A 22,108-nucleotide genomic window follows, 5' to 3' on the forward strand; every position below is an offset into this window, starting at 1 on the left:
CGTGTCTCTCAATATGCAAGGAATGACTAATATTTCTGACAACTTTTGCTTGTACACTTAGTATTAAACGTTCGGTTTCATGTTTACATTAAATGCTGCGTTTATTGGGAACAGACCTTTGAAGTTCTTGACGGTAGGAGTAATCATTAGTTATTTTCTGCATGATTAAACCTTGATATTTATAGGGTTATTCACTCTAAAAGATAGAAGATCTTAGAAATATCTTTCTCTCTCTCTTTAGAACTCGAATCATTCAAACCCCAGTTTATCAAATCGAAATGTCGTCATTCCGTCCAAAGTCGATTCAAGTGGATTTTCAATCTGTATCCACCTTCCAATCTCCGGGAATGCATAGGATGTTTGAGTCTCTTAAAGCCTCCGGGCTCAGGAAGTTTCTTTCTCCTCATGAACTATATCACGAACTACTAGTCAAAGAATTTTTTGAAACCGCTGGCTTCTATCAGGATAAAGTTATTGCTGGAGCCGTAATGGGCCCGATGATCTGCATCACCGAAGAGTCCTTCGGTACGTTTTTCCAACATCCAAAAATAGGTATCGATGACTTCTCAACCACTCCTCCTGATATATTGATTTCGATGATGAAAATCTTTTCCGATTCCCCTCAAGTAGACATTCATGGAAAGAAAAACCTCTTGAAGGTTGAATATGCTCTTTTAAGCGATATCGTATCGAAATCCCTTTTTCTAAAGAATCTTCTTACAAGTATTGTACGAAGGTTTTTCAGATAATGGTGTCCATCACCAGGGGTGTTCCTGTCAACTGGACAAGTTTCCTCTTCGGAAATATTTTCAGAATGGTCATTGCTCGGAAGAAGATTTTTGGCTTTGATGGTCCTCTTAGCTCTCTTCTTTGTTTACTTATGAATAAACCTGGTAAGAGTTTTCCCCTTCCCTCCAAAATTTTGAATTTTCAGAAGATTGTCGATTATGTTCAAAGGGTGGAGACGCTTAAGTCCAAGAAAAGGAAAAGAGAAGACTCCAACTCCCCTCTAACCGTAGTCTTAGAGATCTCGTATGTTGAAGTCTATCATCTCCAGAAGTTAATACTAGGAAGAAGAAGAAGATCATTATCTTCATTTAAGATGATAGTTTTTGAAACATGTGTTTAATGTTTTGATGTTATTTTATTTAGGTTATTTTTGAACAAGTTTTTGTGTGTTTCTTCTGAAAACACTCACGTTTGATTGTTTATTAACATGATATTTTTATGTTGAATCTGCATGTGAAAGTTTTGTTTATTTATATGATGAATGCATATTTTGGTATATGTATGCAGGTTTGCAATTTCTTCATCAAAAAGGGGGAAATTGTTGGGTCAAATTATTTTGACTATGTGTTGAAATAATTTAACCATTAAGATTTTGAAGATGAAATAACTTATGAGTTTTGATGCATGTGTACTAAAAAAATATTTCATAAGACTTTGATCTAATGAGAGTCATTAGAACGATTTTGGCATTCAATGCATAGAATTAGACGTACAGTCTAACTAATCGGAGTTAGACGTGTAGTCTAATGAATGCATAGAATTAGACGTATAGTCTAACTCATCGGAGTTACACATGTAGTCTAATGAATGCATAGAATTGGACGTACAGTCTAACTCATCGGAGTTAGACGTGTAGTCTAATGAATGCATAGAATTAGACATACAGTCTAACTCATCGGAGTTAGACGTGTAGTCTAATAGTAGTGTAATTAGACGGATGGTCTAATAGATACAAGGAATTAGACGTAAGTCTAATATATTCGGAATTAGACGTAAGTCTAATATACACGGAATTAGACGTAAGTCTAATATACACGGAATTAGACGTAAGTCTAATATATTCTGAATTAGACTTACAGTCTAACTCATCGGAGTTAGACGTGTAGTCTAATATATTTTCAATTAGACGGATAGTCTAATTTGTGCGGAATTAGATGTGCAGTCTAACTCAGTGGAGTTAGACGTGCAGTCTAATATTCGTTAGATAATTAGACAAGTCTGAGGTAGAACCGGAATTAGACGTGCAGTCTAACTCAGTGGAGTTAGACGTGCAGTATTATGGTTATCGGATAATTAGACGTGTAGTCTAATTAGTGAAAGTTAGACGTGAGTCTAACTCCTTCAGACAAGTCTGAGGTAGAACCGGAATTAGACGTACAGTCCAACTTAGTGGAGTTAGACGTGCAGTCTAATGGTTGTTAGATAATTTAACGTGTAGTCTAATTAGTGAAAGTTAGACGTGAGTCTAACTCCTTCAGACAAGTCTGAGGTAGAACCGGAATTAGACGTATAGTCTAACTCAGTGGAGTTAGACGTGCAGTCTAATGGTTATTGTAATTAGACGTAAGTCTAATTCTATTAGACCAGGCGGTCTAATAGACGTTACTTTTAAAAGGAGATGTCTTATTTCATTAGACTAATTTTACAATTCGTCTAACTGAAATACGTCTAATGCTCAGTTTAAGCAATATGCTTGAATCTAGCATTTGACCTACCCACGTGCTATAACTGTACCCTACTCCTGCTCCACTTTCTAGTGAAGATTAGTACAACAGTTATATGCAGCCAACCAAGGAATGCCACGTAAGAGAATTTCCCTCACATTACTTATTTTGCAGGTACATCCCTGATGGAATATTCGGCGCACTACCAGTGATGTACGGCCACGATCCTTGTGCTCAGAACCTGCTGTGTACAATGGAGGCTTTCCAATTGAAGAGCGCCACGTATCATTCTAAAAGATTCGACCGTTAGCTCCTGCTCAGTATTTAATAAATCTCAAGGACAACGGATAATCTTCCTTAACAAGCACAACTGCTAACCTTACGAACTTGTCAATCTTGAGAGAATTCAAGCCTTTGAATATTCATACTGTGAAGCTGTTTTCTGATTGTACTGTGTGTGAATCAAGAGAGAGCTAAAATCAAAACATCTTTAGCTGAGTGATATTCTTCATCTTGTAATTGAACAGAAAGTGTTCTGTTCAATAATGAGCTAAGTGTGTGTAAACTGCATTTGATTCGAATCATATTATAGTGAATCCTTCTGGTGGTTGGAAGAAGGGGTGACGTAGGAGAGTTTCTCCGAACATCCATAAACAAACTGCTGTGTTCTTTCATTTCTGTCATCTTTTCATATTTTATCTTGTGCTTCAAACCCATGTAGACAATTCCGCCTTGAATATGTTTCAAGTGTTTACAAGTGTTTGCGTAGAATAGAAAGTGAATTAAATCCCTAACAGGATTTATTTCAAACCGTTTTTCATAAGGATTCATCCTTAGCCAGACCCCCGTCTCTATCGATAAAGTCGATCCTATCAGAGCCACCCTCAAGGGTTTAAACAAGAACATGAAACATCTCAGTAGCTCATATTATTCGAAGAAGGAGAAGACTGATGATCCTTATGCTCCTTTTGCATATAACATTTATGGGTTCGCACTAGCACTTCAAGTGTGGACGTATGAGGTCATCCAAAGCTTTGTCCCTAAATTTTCCAGAAAGAATCAGATTAATGACTCTCTACGCCCAAGGTTGTTACTCTATCATTTTAACAGGAAAAACACGTTGGTCGAGGAAAAATCTGCCCTTGAGACCACAAATGTGACTGAGATGGAAGAGTCCTCCATGGAGAAGAGGTTATATAGTGGTGAGGAATTTGAAGAAATGGACGAGACAACTGATGTTTTTTTTAAGGAATTTACTGAAGGGAAGGTAATCAAAGAGGATTTTAATGAAGATGAAAGTGAACATGAAGAAGAAAGGCTGAAGGTACTCTCAAAGAAGTAGTCAACTTGAAGTAGAAGCTTGCTTATGAATCGAGTCCGACCCGCATTCCTACTCCCCCCACTGCGACGTCAAGTCCTCGGACACCTACTATTGGTGTTGGATGTAAATGTGAAGAGCTGAAGGAGGAGGTGAAAGAGCTGAAAATAGAGTTGAAGGAGGAGCTGAAAGTGCTGAAAACAAAGATCATCAAAGTGTTGAAAATCACAATCAAAGAAACTCAACAAACTCACCTTGATTCGATGAAGAGAATGGTTTTTAGTATGTCCCAACAGTTGTTAAATAAATCCAAATAAAAGATGTCCATATTATTAACCAAATTAGATGATATAGAGAAGATAAAGAAGAAGAAGAGCAAGGTGGGCAAGAAGAAGGAGAAGACCGAGGTAAAATTTTGTCCATACTATGGCCTAGCATTTCGCTAAGCGCCTCGCGTTTCGCTAGGTACCTCCCGATTCGCTAAGTACCTAGCGTTTCGCTAAGTATGAATCTGACCAGTATGTATTTTGCGGGTGAAGGATCCTAAGGAAGAATTCGAGGAGGAGAGCAAGGTTGACCAGAATGTGGAGGAGACTGATGTAAGATTTAGAATTTTGAACTTATGAAGTACATATCTGACTACAATGTTACTATTTTGCAGGTGAAGGATCCTAAGGATGTGAAGGTCGAAGAATTCGAGGAGGAGAACCAGAATGTAGAGGAGACTGAGGTAAGATTTAGAATTTTGAACTTACTAAGTACATATCTAACCACAATGTTGCTATTTTGCAGGTGAAGGATCCTAAGGATGTAAAGGTCGAAGAAATCGAGGAGGAGGAGTGCAAGGTTGAACAAAATGTGGAGGAGACTAAGGTAAGATTTAGAATTTTTAACTTACTAAGTACATATCTGACCACAATGTTGCTATTTTGCAAGGTTGTTGAGCAGAAAGAGGAGAGCAAGGTTGTTGTTGAGCAGAAGGAGGAGAGCAAGGTTGTTGTTAAGCAGAAGGATGAGACTGAGGTAATTACCTAGCATTTTGCTAAGTACCTCGCGATTCGCTAAGGACCTAGCGATTCGCTAAGTACATATCTAACCACAATTATACTATTTTGCAGGAGTCATATGATGTGGATGATGATGACAAGATAAATGCTGTGGAGGATGATGAGAAGAAGGATGATGTGGATGATCTGAAATTGAAAGTGAAGGATTTGAATGTAAAGGATGTGAAAGTGAAAAAAGGAATTGAGAGTAAGAAGGTTGAGAAGGTTGAAGATGACAATGATGATTTCCAGTTATACAATACTCCTCCTAAAGGAAATTTTGGGAGGAGAGTGAGGAAGCCGAAGAAAGATAAATCGTGCACCAACCCTTCTTTGTCAAAACTGCCAAAGACAAATGATACAATGAAAATCAATCCCCTTCAAAAATTTGAAGATGAACTGCTGGATAAAGTAAAAGATTGGTTGGATGATCCAAAAACCAATGATGTGAAAAAGGATGTAGCGACTTGCGTAGCGGGGAAGGATATGTTTGTTAGAGTTCTAACAAGGTTGACATGGCTTGAAGACACTGTAAGTCGTGCAATTCATTATTCATTATTAATGTACTTCGCGAATCGCTAGGTACCTAGCGATTCTCTAAGGACCTAGCGATTCGCGAAGGACCTAGCGATTCGCGAAGGACCTAGCGATTCGCGAAGGACCTAGCGATTCGCTAAGTACAGTTCAATGTTGTTTAATATATACTGAATGTATTCCCATTGTGTCCCATTGTGCAGGAAATCGATGCATTCTGCTACCTTTTGCGAAAAAGGATTGCAGAATATCCCAAGACGTATAAAAAGTCTAAAGTCGCAATAGGGGACTGCGTTTTGGCAGATAGAATAAGATGAGAGCATCATAAATTTAGTAAAGATAATGCAAAATATCCAGTCGCAGAATTCAAAGACTATTACATGGGTGCACCGCATAGAAATATGCCTGAATGGTCAATAATCGACGATATTTACTTGCCCGTCAATATAAACCAGAAGCATTGGATTCTGTGTGTTGCACGTCTTCAGAAGTATCGAATTGACGTGTATGACTGCGATGCTTATCTTTATTAGAACCTGGATCCTTTTCTGAAACCCTTGTGTGAGATGATTCCACATATATTTGCACATTCAATAATTGACGGTGAGAGGATAATGTATCCTGACTTCAACTTCAAAGACCCCATCAAACCCATGACATACAAAAGGTTTCCACACCCCAAAGTCAAAACCGCAATAGCGAAGATAGGGGAGGTCCCAAGAACATCCGAGAGTGGGGACTGTGGTGTATTCACACTGATGTACATGGAATACTTGACTGCTAACCTAGGCGTGCAGAATATGACATCAGATAACATGGCATTTTTTAGGCAGAAGATGGCGGTTAGGTTATTCCATCAAGTTATCGAACCTTAGTATTATTGTAAAATGTATATTCATTCATATATTAACCTTGGTAAAATGTTAACTTTGGTAAAATGTTAAAATATTTCAAGTTAATATTGGTTCATATTTGTGCATTTCGTTAAGTGGTTAATTTATGGGTTTCGCTAAGTACTTCGCTTGAAGATAACCTTTGAAGTTGTAAAAACAAGTGTTTACTTTTGTAAAATGTTAAAATATTTGAAGTTAAGTTAATATTGGTTCAGTGCATTTCGTTTCGCTAAGTACTTCGCGATTCGCTAAGTACATAGCGATTCGCTAGGTACTTACCGTTTCGCTTTGCACTTCCTGTTTCGCTAAGTACCTCGTGATTCACTAGTGCTTCCCAAACAACCTGAATGAACATCATATACAACAACTTATACCAAACAACTTGAATGTGAACAACACATACTTCAACAGATCAGTACCACCATAATTCAATTCAATTAACAACATATATTACAACCATAATAATCTTTCAACCACAATCAATCTAAAGGCTCATATTGTTGAGATGATGGCTCGTGCTGTTGAGAAGATGACTCATGTTGCTTAGATGATGATACTCTTACAGTAGATGGTGCAGACATCACTACTTTGCATGTTGCCCTATTATGTCCTAGTCCAGCACATGAGCTGCATCGTCTCGGGACCTTACGGACCTCACCCTGGGATGACCTACACTTTGTTTGTGGACGGCCTTTCTTAACCTTGACATTTGGTTTAAGATACGAACGTTGCTTGATATGTTCGGGAACATCCCAATTTTCTTCATCACTAGGAGGATAACATGTCTCCGCATATGAATTTATCCAACATTCAGTTGTGTAATACCTGTGTGCATGGAAAATATAATGAATGATCAATTGGATATACAAATTGAACATGTGAGCTAAATAATACCTTGAACAGAAGTCATAAGAAACCAAATTCCGACTACGGGCAGCAGCCATTGCATGCGTACAAGGAAGACCCGAAACTTTAAATACTCTACAAGTGCAGTTCATGTCTTCCAAATTGACTTTGAAATGAGACTGATTGTCATGCACATAAAACTCGAATCGGTTAAGCGATTGGACTGTATAGAATCTGGCCTTCTCGAATCCCTCACGTAACACCTTCTCATAATTTGGAGATAAAACTTCTTCGTGATTGGACGCTTTTTCTCTTCTATCGTTAAACCAATGTTGTATTGTGAATCTTAAATACTCAACCATTTCTGAAATGGGATACTTTCTGGCTTCCTTGCTCTGACTATTGAAACTCTCAACATAATTGCTTGTGAGTTGATTGTATCGCTTACTAGGAAAAAATGCTCTACTCCATCTTTGTAACCCAATTTCTTCCAAATAGGCAGCAATCCTATGATATTTAATCTTGATCTTGTCAAAAAACCGATTAAATTCATGGATAGTGTACGCCCTAGAAGCCGAATCAAACTCCGCATGACACTTATCACTTTTGAATTTTGTCACAATATTCATCTTTATGTGATATGCACGCACAATGGTATGCTTCTAGAAAAACAGCACACAAGGCATTGACGATGCTTGGGTGTCTGTCAGATACGAAGACGAGATCATCAACTAATCCAATTGCGTCTCTCAGTTTTTGCATAAAATAAGTCCAAGAGTTATTATTCTCTAAATCAACAACGCCGAATGCGACAGGATATAGTTTCTCATTCGCATCCAATGCAATAGACACCAATAATTGATCACCCACCTTGTGCTTAAGAAAACTAGCATTAACACATAATACAGGACGGCAAAAGGATTTGAAACCCTTAATTGAGAGGCCTAGGGACATTAACATATACTTGAAGTAGCCGAGTTCGTCTGTCTGGATGTCAGTTATGGTACCAGGATTATACTTCTCCAACATGTAAAGGTATGATGGCAGTATTCCATAGGAATCCTCTACCGTTCCTCGCACCGCTATTAAAGCATTTTCCCTTGCCCTCCATGCCTTATTATAAGTCAAAAATATCCCATAAGTTGACTGCATGTCTTCAATTATTTTCTTAGGCAAGTGGTTATGGTGATGGTCCATGTACTTGCTCTTCACGCACTGCCCAATAACCCATGCTGGTGTTTGCATTTTTTCTTTGGCCTCGACAAAACTGAGCATGAGTGTTGTTGCTCAAATTTTCGGATCTCAAACATCTCAGAAAACATACCTTTCACAGCCCGCAAACTCCACTTGCATGTCTCATCCAAACATTTCACTTCCCAAAGATGTTTTCTTGACTTCTCCACTTTGAATTCAAAATGATTGGTCATCGCATATTTATATAGAGCAAGTTGAAGTTCTTTTTTATTTTCAAACAACGAACCGACTTCCATTACGGTTTCACTGGTTAATTCCATCGCAAATGAAGGGTCTGGCGGTGATGTGTCTCTTGGGTCTGTCGATGATGTACCCATTGATGATCTTTTTGCACTAGATGGTGTACCCATTGATGATCTTCTTGCACTAGATGGTATACCCATTGATGCCTTTCTTGCACTAGTTGGTGTACCCATTGATGATCTTCTTGCACTTGTTGGTATAAGTATTGATGCCTTTTCACCAGTATTAACATGCAAGTTCAGAGTAAGTGGGATGTGAGGCAAAGAGTTTTCTCCGGCTTCATTTTGACTTTTAACAAAGAATTCCGAGGGTACAACGGGTGGTACAATTTTTTGAGTAAGTTGTGGTGGTAATATACTTTTTGAGTTGGGTATGTAAGTAGTGGTATCTTTTCTTTAGTAAATGCTGATTTCTCTACTACAGATACACACAATGATGACACGGTTCGACCCAAAATCAAGCGTGATAAATATGTGTTCAAATCCCCATCATAATCAATAAAAACAGGTTTTGGATTTCTGATATTCGGAATATCATACTTGACTTGGAGCACTGAATCGTATGTAGATTTCTGCACATTAAGTCTATCGTAGAGTATATCAAGTAATTCATCATAACGAGTACTCTGGGGTAAATCAAATGTTTTGATTGAAGATGCGTCAAAATACAGTATTCCATCAGCATCAAGTTTCCACTCTCCATTATAGAAAATGAAAACTTCAGCTGCAATAAAAAACATGATTTGATTTAGAAACGGATAATTAACACTTTGCGAATCGCTAGACTCTTAGCGAAACGGGAAAGCCTTCGTGAATCGGTAGGCACTTAGCGAAACAGGAAGGCCTTCGCAAATCGCTAGGCACTTAGCGAAACGGGAAGAAAACCCTGAACAACATTGATTTGAAGAAACCAAACATCAATAAACATGCTTAAAATAAATGTACCAATTGGAACATTGCTCGTGCTCGTCGTGGAGCTCATCGTGGATTTCGACCCGTCGCCGCCGAGATCGCCGACGAGATCGCCGCCGGAGTTTAGAGAGAAGGAGGAGAAGAGCGGGAAGAGAGAGAATGAGAAGAAAAGAAATGAAAAAAAACGAGGGAGGTTATATTAAATAGTAAGGGTAATCTGAACATTTCACACATTCTCACTTCGCGAAACGCGAAGTCCCTTCGAGTTTTGCGAAAAGGGCAATTTCTTCAAAAATAAAATAAAAAGAGAACGAGCGCAATTTAATTAATAACTTACCACCAGCTCAAATAAACTCATCTTTGAGGTTATTTAGTCAAATTTCTCTCTCTATATAGATTCCAGTATATATAAGAATATATATATATATATATATATATATATTATTTTTAAATTTTAAATCTCTGATTTATAGATTCTAGAATTGTTGGTTAATTTGGATATATATATATGAAAAATAAATGAAACGACGGATATGAGTTAACCCGTTTATAAACTTAATTATTAATAAAAAAATAAAAATATTTTTCTTAAACTAAAGCTTCTCAAACATTCTTCCTCTTTTGTTACGCCAATCTCGGATCCAGCAGCAATGGCCATTTATTTATCAAAGAAATAAATAATTTTTTTTTATCAGTTTTTAAATAAAATAAAAGACCAAGACTTGGCACAAACTTTGTGGGTTGATGCAAATGTCAATTTGATTTGGGTTAAATTATAATATTTTAAATTGAATATTAAAGTATACTGGATAATTGTTTACGGAAAAATATTAAATTTATAAGTTCATTACTTATATTTATCCATCTGCAAATTTGTAAAATTGTGTCATAGTTTATTTTTTCTTTTCTAATCCTAGTGAGTTCTTCTATTCTAATTTTAAAAATAGGTTAAACAACACAATATTTTAATTAAATTAATAATTATTTAAAATATAATCTTTATGACAACTTGCTCGCGTTTACTAAACAAAATGGGGGTAACATTCAATGGAGTTATCCAGTCAGATTTACACTGCCCAATAGACAACAATTACATCATTAATCACCTCAAGTTCAAGGTTTTCCTTCATGAGTATGAAGGAATGAAGGTAGATCATCGAGACTGGCGAGGAGGATATGGGTGTAATTTCGGAAACAGAGAAAACAAAGGCGTAGATAACATGAGATTGCGGGATTTGAAGTTGTTCCGTGCATTGTGAAACACGATCCCGAAGTCATGACTAAATTCCGTATCTACGATAAGATTTCGTCAATCCTTTGCCCATCTGAACTCGTAGATAATGAGGGATAAAGAGAGGATTTCATTCACTTATCAGGTTGAGTTTGTGAAGAGCGATGTTAGGTGGCCTTCTCAAATATTGAAGTAGCCCATATACATTGGTTTTCAATTTTAAACATGCTCATGTTATATTATTCTTCTCGTTGGCGGGATTGTGTAAGAGTTATAAAATAAAATACATAAAATTGAATCTGTTTTTTATATTAATATTAAGTTTAAGGACTATGGTAATTTTATCACTATATAAAAAGAAGTCTAACATCGTGATTTTGATTTCAATCTCCAACATTCTCTTTTCTTATTTGGGTTCTAAACCCTCAAAGAATAACAAAAAAATTCATCATCGACTGATTATTCACAAACCGAAGAATAGTGTCTTAAGGATCGATCATATGGAAGTGTTTTAATTGTTTTTTTATTGACAATACTAATGTTATCTAGATCTTAGTTATGAGATATGTAATTTGTAGTTGTTCAATATGTTTATATCTTTTGAAAATAGTTATTTGTAGTCAATTGAATTTTTTGTCATATTTATATGTATACTAACTATCGTTTATTTTATTTTTCAGTTCGTGAGACTATATATTGTTTATTACGAAGGAATATTTTACATGTGACCTGATGAAGAAACACAATATGTCATTGGATCAAAAACACCGCGTAATTATAGGAATTTTTGGACACATTTTTATACTAGGACATTATTGAGATGATTAGGAATTTGGGGTATACAAATGCTTTATATTATTGTATATCCCATCTCGACTTAATTATTGGTTTTATTTCCATTAATGGAGACAAATAAATCTTGAAAATATCTTTCTACATAGCCAAACATAAACTTTTTTTTAATTTATTTGGTGAATGAACTCGATCAACCATTCTCTATTGAGAAATCAAATTCAATATTATACTTAGAAGTAGAACAAGTTAAAGATGAAGAAAGGGAACAAGTTGAAATTGAAGAGGAAGAAGAACGATTTCAAATTGAAGAAGAAGATAGAGTTGAAGTTGAAGAAGAAAAATAAGTTGAAGTTGAAGAAGAACATGTTAAAGTTAAAGAAGAAAAAAAGAATGAAGTCGAAGAAGAATAATGTAATAGTGAATCAGATTTAACATATATTCAACCAGTTAATGAAGAAGAAATCGATGAAGAAGAAAATGATGATTTTAGTAAAAAACATATGTTGATTCAGATGTAGAGAGCTTCACAAATTGAGATGGATAAGATGTGTACCTTGATAATTTTAACATCGAGAACTTTGGCCAAAAGACATCTTGAAGTCAGAGGGAAGACCTAGGAGGAGTAAATGACAAACTCCCGATGAGCCAAAATCTAATCATAAAAGGTCAAATAGGGGATCAATAATGCATTGTAGTAAGTGTGGATAAGAAGGTCATAACAAGAAATGATGCACAATTGACTATGGTGGCATAGTCAATGCTCATTTGAGAGACAAGGTACGTTGTATTGTTTAAATAAGAATTTTTGATGTTATGAATGTGTGGAATTCAACTCTTTGATTATATAGGAACATACAAGAGAGATGATCATCACAAAGACAATCCTCCCAAGTTCAATCATCTCAAGGACAATCCTCGCAAAATCAATCTTCTCAAGGCCAATCCTCGTAAACTCAATCTTCTAAAGCAAATATTCAAGGAAAATTCTCTATTCTACTTCAAATATTTTAGGTATTATTTGTTTATATAGAAGTTTTTTTTTATAACATATTATATATATCATCATCTTTTATAAATAATTCATTTGTTTGCTGATTAATGTTCAAGTACAAGTGTTAGTTCAACAACACAATTATTGTTGGTGCAACTGAGGTACAACATGGATTTGGTCTCAAAATATTATAGGTATTATTTCCTTATATAACAAAATCTTTTATAACATATTATATATATTAGTATTTTTATAAAATTTTCATTTGTTTGCTAATTAAGGTGTATGTACAAGTGTTGTTCAATTGCACCAGTTATTGTTGGTGCAACTGAGGTACATCATTGAATAGGCCACCCGATTTAATGTGGAGAGGTGTACATATACTTTCAAGCAATCAACTTCAAGTTGCAGTTAGAGAACAAAGAAGAAATATTTTGGAGAAAAACTATTAGACACGAGTTTGAGATGTTGATCGGAGGCATGTGTTAGACACATTCCCTTAAAATAGTTTCATCGTCTCCCGTTTGTGCTGAAGCTTATCGTAGATGGTTGTTTCTCAGGTTATAACGAATTCAGTAGTGATTCTGCACTGGAATCACTACGCATTGAGAATGACAAAGATACATGAATCCTTTCACTGGGTTTCAACATAATTAGTCAAGTAAAAACTCAAAGAAAACTCACAAAGAACACTCAAAAAGATGAGGAAAGAACTCTTAGAATTCTAGAGTGAGAAATGTTAAGATGATGTTGTTGGTTTGAGATATGATATAGGAATTAGATAGAAGAGCTATTTATATTGTTGAAACAATAAACTATCATAAAAATAAAATCAACCATTAATTTTTGATCCAACTGACATTGATTGTCTTTTCATTGCTTTATGCATTTCCTCTTCATTAAGAAAGACACATTATATGATTTTCTAACTGCTAATAAATTGAAATAATAATCTCATGAAGGTTACTCAAAGCATTAAATGTTAGTTAAAAAATCAATTATAATAATTTAATTATTTGGATCAAATTTTACTATAATTCACATTTAAATTTTGTATGAATTTCATTATATTTCATTTGATTTTATCTACCAAAATCTTTATTTTCATTCATTAATAGAATTTATGAATTAATTTAAAATCCCAACAATCCCCAACATTAATGAAAATTGAAAGATTAACGTAAAAGATTTAACAGTTGAATTTTACATAATATAGATAAGTGTACCCTTTGAACATTCTCTTGTGAAAGCATATAACTTTACAAGCTGATTAATAGACTCGATAATTTAAACTATTCTGCATTTTGTATAAATGAATATACACTTTCACATAATTTTTTTCCCAATACATGTCAATCTCTCATGGTTGTGTCTGTTTTTACATGGAACACATGCCTGGTTCTGTGAGAGAGTCTAGAATTGAGCTATGCAATTCCTTCGAAGCGACCCCACTTCTCTCTCACATAGGTGATCTCTTTTTTTAAAAAGAATCATTAAAAACGATATGCTTATCCTCGTCAACATATATATTGTTTCGTTATAGAATTAATCCTCAACAATAATTTTCCAAGTAAGTACAATTAGGTTGTCCAATTGAACATAGTTCTTGAAATCTCCAGTCTGCATAGGTTGAGTTTTCCTTCATACCAACTTATAGTAGTATCGTGTCTTAATAGACTTTCAAACCAACTCTATATTCAATAATTTGGTTAGTGGATCAACACTGTTATATTTGTATTATATAGTCAAATGTGATAACTCCATTAGAGAGTATAGTCTAATGACATTATGTCTAAGACGTGTATGTCTATACTTGTCATTGACTCTAAGTTTATCCAATTTTATATTAATATCACAATAATTAGAAATTTCCGTTGGTACATTTTTATATTATCTTGGAACATCATCTAATAAGAAGCATAGTCATCAATAAATGCTTACCAAATAAACAAATTTATTTTTATGAAAATATTGTTTACTTGGCTAACTAATAGACAAAATGTCTTTGAACTATTCTCACTACAACAAAAAAGACTTACGACAACGCGTAAAAGTATCTTTGCCAACCCTTAAAAGCGTTGCCAAAAATCTTACCGACACTTAATCTTGCGTCGCCGAAAGCAGGGTGGGCGTAAGTTTTAACAACACTTATTTAAGCGTCGGTACAACTAATTTAAGCGTTGCCGAAAGGAAGGACGTTTAACGACTCTTATTTAAGCGTTGGTAATAGTTATTCAAACGTCGCCAAAAGTCTATTATATTTTAAAATTATTATTTTAACCATTCTTTGAAAAAATTATTTATTTTTATTTATATTTCTACTTTTTTGAGATAATGTTTTAATATTTAATTTTTTTATAAATTAAATAATTAAATAAAAACAACATTTCAAAGATAATAAAAAAAACTTAAATAATTAAATGAAAAGAATATTAATTAGTCAATTTACATCTAATATTCTTTTTATTTAAATAAAATGCATTAAATTTCAAATAAATAGTTCCCTTGATGGAATTTTACTACTTTCTGTAACGCTTTCATATAGGATTCTTTGGCGATTTGAGTGCTGGGATAGTTGCCTCAACTTCTAGTAATGCATCCATAATTCCCCAACTTGCTTCTATTAATGTATCCACAAATGAGTACACAATTTCAACACTTCTATTAGAAAACAAAGTGACATGCATACCTCTTTTGCATCACAAATACTAGCAATGGTTTCAATGGTAACAAGAGCCATTTTCATATTAGATGAGTACACAACAAAATTTAGCTCTACTTGGATAGGCAATTAACTACCTTTAATAAGACAAATTCTAAATTGATGGAATCCCAATATTGTCAATAATCTTGTTAAAATACTTACCGCCTCAACGTGTATTAGCTTCAACATGTATTCTCCTAACATTATTCAACTCCAAATCAAAGTGTCCCTGCAGATATAAATGAACATAGAAATTAGTGTAAGAAACATAAATAAGGAGTTTAGATCTTTACCAAAAGCTCTTGACAAATGCCCATACTAAGTTTCAAGGCTAGACTCTTTGCATTATACGAAATACAAAAACTTGAATATAACACCACAAACTTGATAACAACTACCTCAACATGTTACACATAATTACTTGGAAACTTCTCGGCTAGTAACATCTAATTAATCTAAACAAGCAATTTGGAAGCAATGAAAGATATTAACAAACCATTGAATTTGGTAAAACAACTTATGGTGTAAAAGAGACAATATTGTCCATTCATATGCCTAGAACTATATATATCTACCATTACAAAATTGATGATATTACCAAAGAATGCTATATGGTTAAAATTTGATAAAGAATTTTTGTACAAAACTTCAACCTAGGAATCAAAATAAAAAATAAGTGGTACTTGCTCAACAAAATCGTCTACTCAAAATAAATTTTAAAAAAACAAATAAAACACGCAAGTTATAAATATAATAAACAAACTAGACTAACAAACTAAAGATATTAATAAACAGAAACAAATAGTGTATTAAAATGTAGAACTGTTATATGAGCGTATTTATCACAACTATGCTAGATATTTAATGTTCAATTGAAATATATTACATTTTAGAACTGTTTATATCGAAATATATTGCACTTTAAAACTATTTTGACTTTTGACAATCCACCTCTAAGTAACATTATTTAAAGACACTCAAGTAAAAAGAAAAAGCACACAATTAAAACACGATTCAGTCATTAACCTGGACCAGAAATGTGTGGCCTAGGAACATAAACAATTAATAAAAAATACTTAACAAAATAGACATTTGACTATGCACAACTATGAGTACCCTCTGAAAATGTTGGTACAGAAAACAAATAAAATGCAAAAAAGGAAAAGAGATGATCAATTAATAATTGGACCCCCATTAAGTAAAATTCGATTTCCAAAGAGTTATTCAATATAAAAGAACGAGAAAAACAATTTCACATTAACCAAAAACCTAACTAACTTAAAAAATAAGATCACCTTTCTGTGGATATCCCACCAGCACCCCCATCTTTCTCCATCTGTCTGATGTATCCACTCCTGTCATCCAATCTTCAAATGATACAATAACATATCAAACACCGAAGATAGAAAATAGTATAAATCAAAACCACCACCAAATATTTAAAAGAGAAATATGCATTCTGTTAGGATCTAGGTCGCGGCTAGGGAACCGGGGTCTGGCCGGTCAGCGCGTCTCACTCAAGGGTGGTGATTAATCCGGTTAGAGATTAATACCGGGGTTTCAATACTACACAAACTGTCACAAACCCTTGAACCGAGTTCAAGTGCGGAAGTGGTTTGTTTCAGGTTGAAGCAACACACATACGAGATAGGTAGAACCAGATTTGAATAAGACAGGTTTGGAGATTGCTGGGTCGGTTTTGCAGCTTAGTAATTCGGTTTAGGTGATGTTGAATCGGTTGGAGCAGTATTAGTAGGTTAGTGCAGATCGGTTAGAATGTAAAGCAGACAGAAAGTAAATAACAAGACAGGTTTTTATGGATGTTTGGAGATGAAACTCCTACGTCACCCCTTCCTCTCGAAACCGCGAGAAGGATATTCACTAAGGAATACACAAACACAATCCGATCGAGACTTATTTTCTGCTCGATAACACCCGTACAATTTTAACCGAAACTGTAATTACTCTTCAAATAAACGCTTAAACTCTTTTGAGAGATATAGCACGATTTTTGACTTAGGCTGTAGAAAACTTTCAGAACTTGTAACCGTATTTACTCCTCTTCAGCTCCTTCTTTTATAGGTGAAATGTGTCAACGGTCACATTTCATTTCCTTGAATCTGATTGGTTGAGCAGAGGTTCAGTGATTCAGACCTGGCGGTCTAGTCTTCCAATGTGTAGGTCAAAACTACTAGGTTTGTCTTTTACTTAATATGGCAACTGTCGGTTGGACAGTTGCTTGTACCTGGAAGATTGCGTTTCTGATTTATCCTGAAGTAGAAAGATCCTGCCGGACGATCTTCTGCAGCCTGCAGACTGTCCTCAGACTTCTATAAAAATGGCAATAGTAAAGTCTGTCCCTTCGGTATCACTCTCAACATATACTCGAAGTGTCTTTTTATACTGGTCGGTTGTTTATGTTAACTGGATGACTTCCGGTTTTTCCATAGCTTCTAATTGACCGACTGTTCAATGATTCTGGCATTCTGATTTGACCGATCTTGTCTTTCTTATTCAGTCAGGTTTTTGATCGGTTTGATTGCTTGACCGGTTGAGTTTCTTAACCGGTTGAGTTCTTTGACCGGTTGAATTCTTTACCTGTTTCTGCACAAGAGATTTGTTTTTGTTAAGTTTTATTTAACCGATCTAATTTTATCTAACAATTTCTCCCTTTTTGATTATTTTATTTAAAATATTCAAAATCATGTAAGATTGCAAATGTAGGCCGGTTTTGTTTTTAAGAGTTTATTTGGCCGGATTTTTGGACACTGACTTGGAAGAATTTTTCGAAAAATTTTGGAAAATTTTGAGAAAAATTTTGAAATTTTTTATATTTTATCTTATCAATTTCTCCCTTTTTGATTATTTTATTTAAAATATTCAAAACTTTGTAAGAATGCAAATGTTGGCCGGTTTCCAAAAATCACTTTATATATAAGAAATATGCTAAGGCAAAAATACTATATATATAAAACCGAAATAAACATAAGTAAAGAAGGTAAATGAAGCCCCTATTTCTTCGATCTAGGCAACATAAAATTTTCCAGTTGTTCATCGGTGGCCTTTCCCTTGACCGCTTGAACCGGCCTGGATGAGGATCCTCGACCGCCTGAGGTGCCGGTGAGAGGAGAGATCGGTTGACCGAACGATCTAATTGGAACCGCATCCAAACACCGCTGTCTTCTGAGCTGCGGCTCGACATCTTCCTCGAAATCTTCCTCGGCTTGCAAAACCGGGTTGAATTGAGGTTCGATGACTGAGTCAGTAACTCCGTCCTACAATGTTGTGATTTCTGCCCTATTCGAAGCAGCCTTCCTCTTTCGTGTAACCGGAGCGGAAGAGGGAGCAACCGTCTTGGACTTCTTGTGAGCCGCGGCGAACTTATTATATGTTTCCTGTTGGACCATTAGCCGGGTAGCATCTTTGGCTTGTTGATCTGCTATGGCCGCTGCTATGGCTGGTGCATTGTTCACTATATTTTTCATATGTCTGGCCAGGTTCGCATCTGCCGCTATCATTTCCTTCTGTATCCGGGTCTGCTCGTCTAGGGCATCTTGGATCTTCTGGGCCGCGAGAGCATTGGCCTCCTCAAGTGCCTTGTCGGCAGCCAGCTTAGCCGCTATTAACACCGCCACCTGTTCGGTGACCGCTTTGAGATCGGCTTCAAGCTTGGCATTCTTTTCTTCAAGGATCATTACCCTCTCAAGTGTAGAGCCGGCTTGGGCACCAGATCGAACCAGGTCCTCATCGACCTTCGTCAACTTTTGATCGGTTGTTTCTTGAGACCGTTCCATCATAGTGACCCTTTGGCTGACCGAAGCGAGGTCGGTCACCAGCATCGGAGTTATCTCCTCCAATGCCTTGGTTCTGTCAAGATGACCGCCGTACAATTGATCCGTATTTCCGTAAGTTGTTTCAACAGACGTGATCCGGTCTACCGTGGATTTTAGCTCTTTGTCTGTCGACTCAATCATCTCAACCGATTTGGCTGCGGTTTCTTTGATTTTCTTTTTCCATGGCCGAATGGCGTCATTCATAAACTCCTCGATGAGGGTCTTTGCCCTCTCTTCCATTATAGCCGGTTCCGAATCCCCGGTTTGAACAGATGCTCGCTGGTCGGTGAGCGGTGTACCCGTCCTGACTTCGGTTATGTTGACATTTTGTTCCGGTGGAGGAGAGGATTGCTCATTATCGGTCGGATTCTGACCGCCAACATCCTCAGGAGGTGATCTGGATAAGTTCGATGTTTCCTAGTGCTCGGGCTCAGCTTCGAGCCGTGCCATCTCCTCTATCAGGTCCTTTTCTTTGACCGCTAGCAAGTTCAACACCAATAGTTCAAGTGATGAATCCGGTGTCCCTGGAACATGTTTTACTTGGAGGCGTTGAATGTGTTCGGTGAACCCTTGTAACCGAGCACGCGGTTCAACCATCTTGCTTCGTCCCAGGACGGTCGTGACGTCTTGAGCCTTTGTGAGGCTGATGACCTCCTCCTCCATCTGAACCAACTTCTCGAATTTCTGGCTAACGGTGAGATCCGGTAGCATATTTTTAAAGAGTATCCAATGCCGGTGCAGGACCCATTGATAGTACACGTCGGATGCCGCGCGAGCCTACTGATGTATCTCGTCCATGATTCTGCTGACGAGATCCTCGGCCGTTTGCCGGGTGTTTTCATCCATGGAGTCGTCTTCCTCCCGAAGTCTGTCCGAACCGTCATCAGCATTATCATGACTGACCGATTGTTCCTCAGTTATCAGTTCTTTCCCCTTACCGGACTGATCTCCTCCGGTATGTTGTGAGGCGGTTCGCCTAGAGCTGGATGCCGAGTCTTCAGTGTTGGGGGTGTCGGACATCGGATTAGCCGATCCGGTTGGTTGTCTATCTTTCTTGCTTCCGGATTTTTCTTTAACCGGAGCTGCTTTCTTACTGGTTGCCTTATTCTTTTGGCCGCTCGTAGAACCGGAGGCCTTCCTTTTGCCTTTCTTGTCCTTCGGTTTAACGAACTGATGAGACTTTAAAACTTTGCTGGGGGCGAGGAAAACACCAGGGCCGGTGTTAATGCGGAGGTGACGCATTATTTTACCAAGTGGGATGGCGTATCCCCATGACCGAGTGGATGTCGGATCCGCCATCTCACATAGTTTTGTGAAAACTACCTTTGCCCAGTTGATTTTGATGTCGTTGACCAAACCGACAATCATTTCAATCTTAGTCCGGGTGAGGCTGTCAAAGTTTCCCCCTCTTGCTTGGACCGATTTTGTGAAGATATCACACAGCGGTCTATACGCCGGTTTAAGAGATGATTTCTTACCGGATACCACGATAGGGACCGTTGTATCCGAAAGATCCCGGCAAGCTGCCTGGAAGAATTCCTCGTCCATGGCCACCGAGAAGTCGCTCCCCTCGGATGACAGATGTAGTATCTCAGCGACCGACTTCTCCGTCATTTCGAGCCGTTGACCGCATACGGTTCCGATGATCGTTCCTTCGGTCAAGAATGCGGTTAGGAAGAATTCGTTGACCGCATCCTGATATAGTACGAATGGACCGCCCAGAAAGTGTTCGAGACCGGACTCGGAGATCTGGGTTAGTACCTGCTTTTTCTCCGCCTAGCCGTTTGCCCGAACTTCCTCGAAATCGACTTGGATGATGTGTTTGAACAGCACGGAATCGCGACCCATTGTAGTTTGAAGAGATTGAAGGATTGAAGGATTGAAAGTATTGAGAGGTTTGAGAGCTAGAGAGAGAAAGTCGATTCGCGTGAGAGTTAAAGAAAATGGCTAAGGACCCTTTTTATAGTCGCGGTTTGGAATTCCAACCGCCGCGAACCGTCACATCATGTTTGGGCGGGAATTTTCCCTCCAAAGACTATAGACGGGAAACCATGGGCGGGAATTGATGGGCGGGAACTTAATAGCGGGAAGAGATGAGCGGGAATTTTCCCTCCAAAGACTTTGAGCGGTCTTTTAATTGCGGTTATTTAACCGGCGGTGAGACGGTTCTTCTTGTAACCATTTATTAAATGAAGCGGTTATTTAACCGTGAGGATGCGGTTTTCGATTTTGACCGGATTTTTTTTTCCAATGAAGTAATTTGGCGATATCAACCGGTTAGTCAGATAGATATTCTAATATTGCGATTTTTGACCCAGTTAACAAGCTTAAAAATTAGATAGTCATTGAAAGAAAAGATACATGATAGAAACCGATACATTGATCGGTTTAGAATACATAAGAAATAGAAATACAACTTATGTAATGACTATTCTAGAGAGCTTGTCCTCCACCCCATCCTTATTGAGAACATTCGATGGGGATGCCGGTGTACCTGGTCCAAATTCTGGACGGTACTTAAGAAAGAGCCGGCTTAAGTGAGGAGCGTAACCGAGAGCTTTCTTGGTCTCCACCATAGTCCTCAGGTTTTGGAAGATGACCGATGACCAATTTATGGGTGTATTGCTGACAATGTAGGTCATCATGTCGAACACTCTCTTGGAGTAGTGTTGGTTAGGAGATTGGCAGATGATGGATCGGTTGACAATCTCGTAAAGGAGTTGGATGTGGTGGGCAAGGCGGGTTTTCAGACCGTGGTTCTCCACCGGCACCTCGGTTCCGGAGAACAGTACGGAGTATTCGGTTGCTGCGCTTCCCACCCTGGTTGGGAAATCGGAAAACCCTTTAGTGGATAAATTGAACATTTGACCGAGTGCGCTTTCGTCCAGAAAAACGAAGCGGCCTCTCACTGTGGAAACAATGAAATCTCCTCTCATAGAGGCATTGTTGAAGAACTCGGTTACGTCCGGAATGAGTATGGGTCCGGATTCTTCGAGAAAATCACGAAGACCGGTGTAGATTAGTGATTCAAACATGAGTTCCTTTGTTTCCAGATC

This window comes from Impatiens glandulifera, chromosome 4 (genome assembly GCF_907164915.1).
Source record: "Impatiens glandulifera chromosome 4, dImpGla2.1, whole genome shotgun sequence".
NCBI classification, from domain to species: Eukaryota; Viridiplantae; Streptophyta; class Magnoliopsida; order Ericales; family Balsaminaceae; genus Impatiens; species Impatiens glandulifera.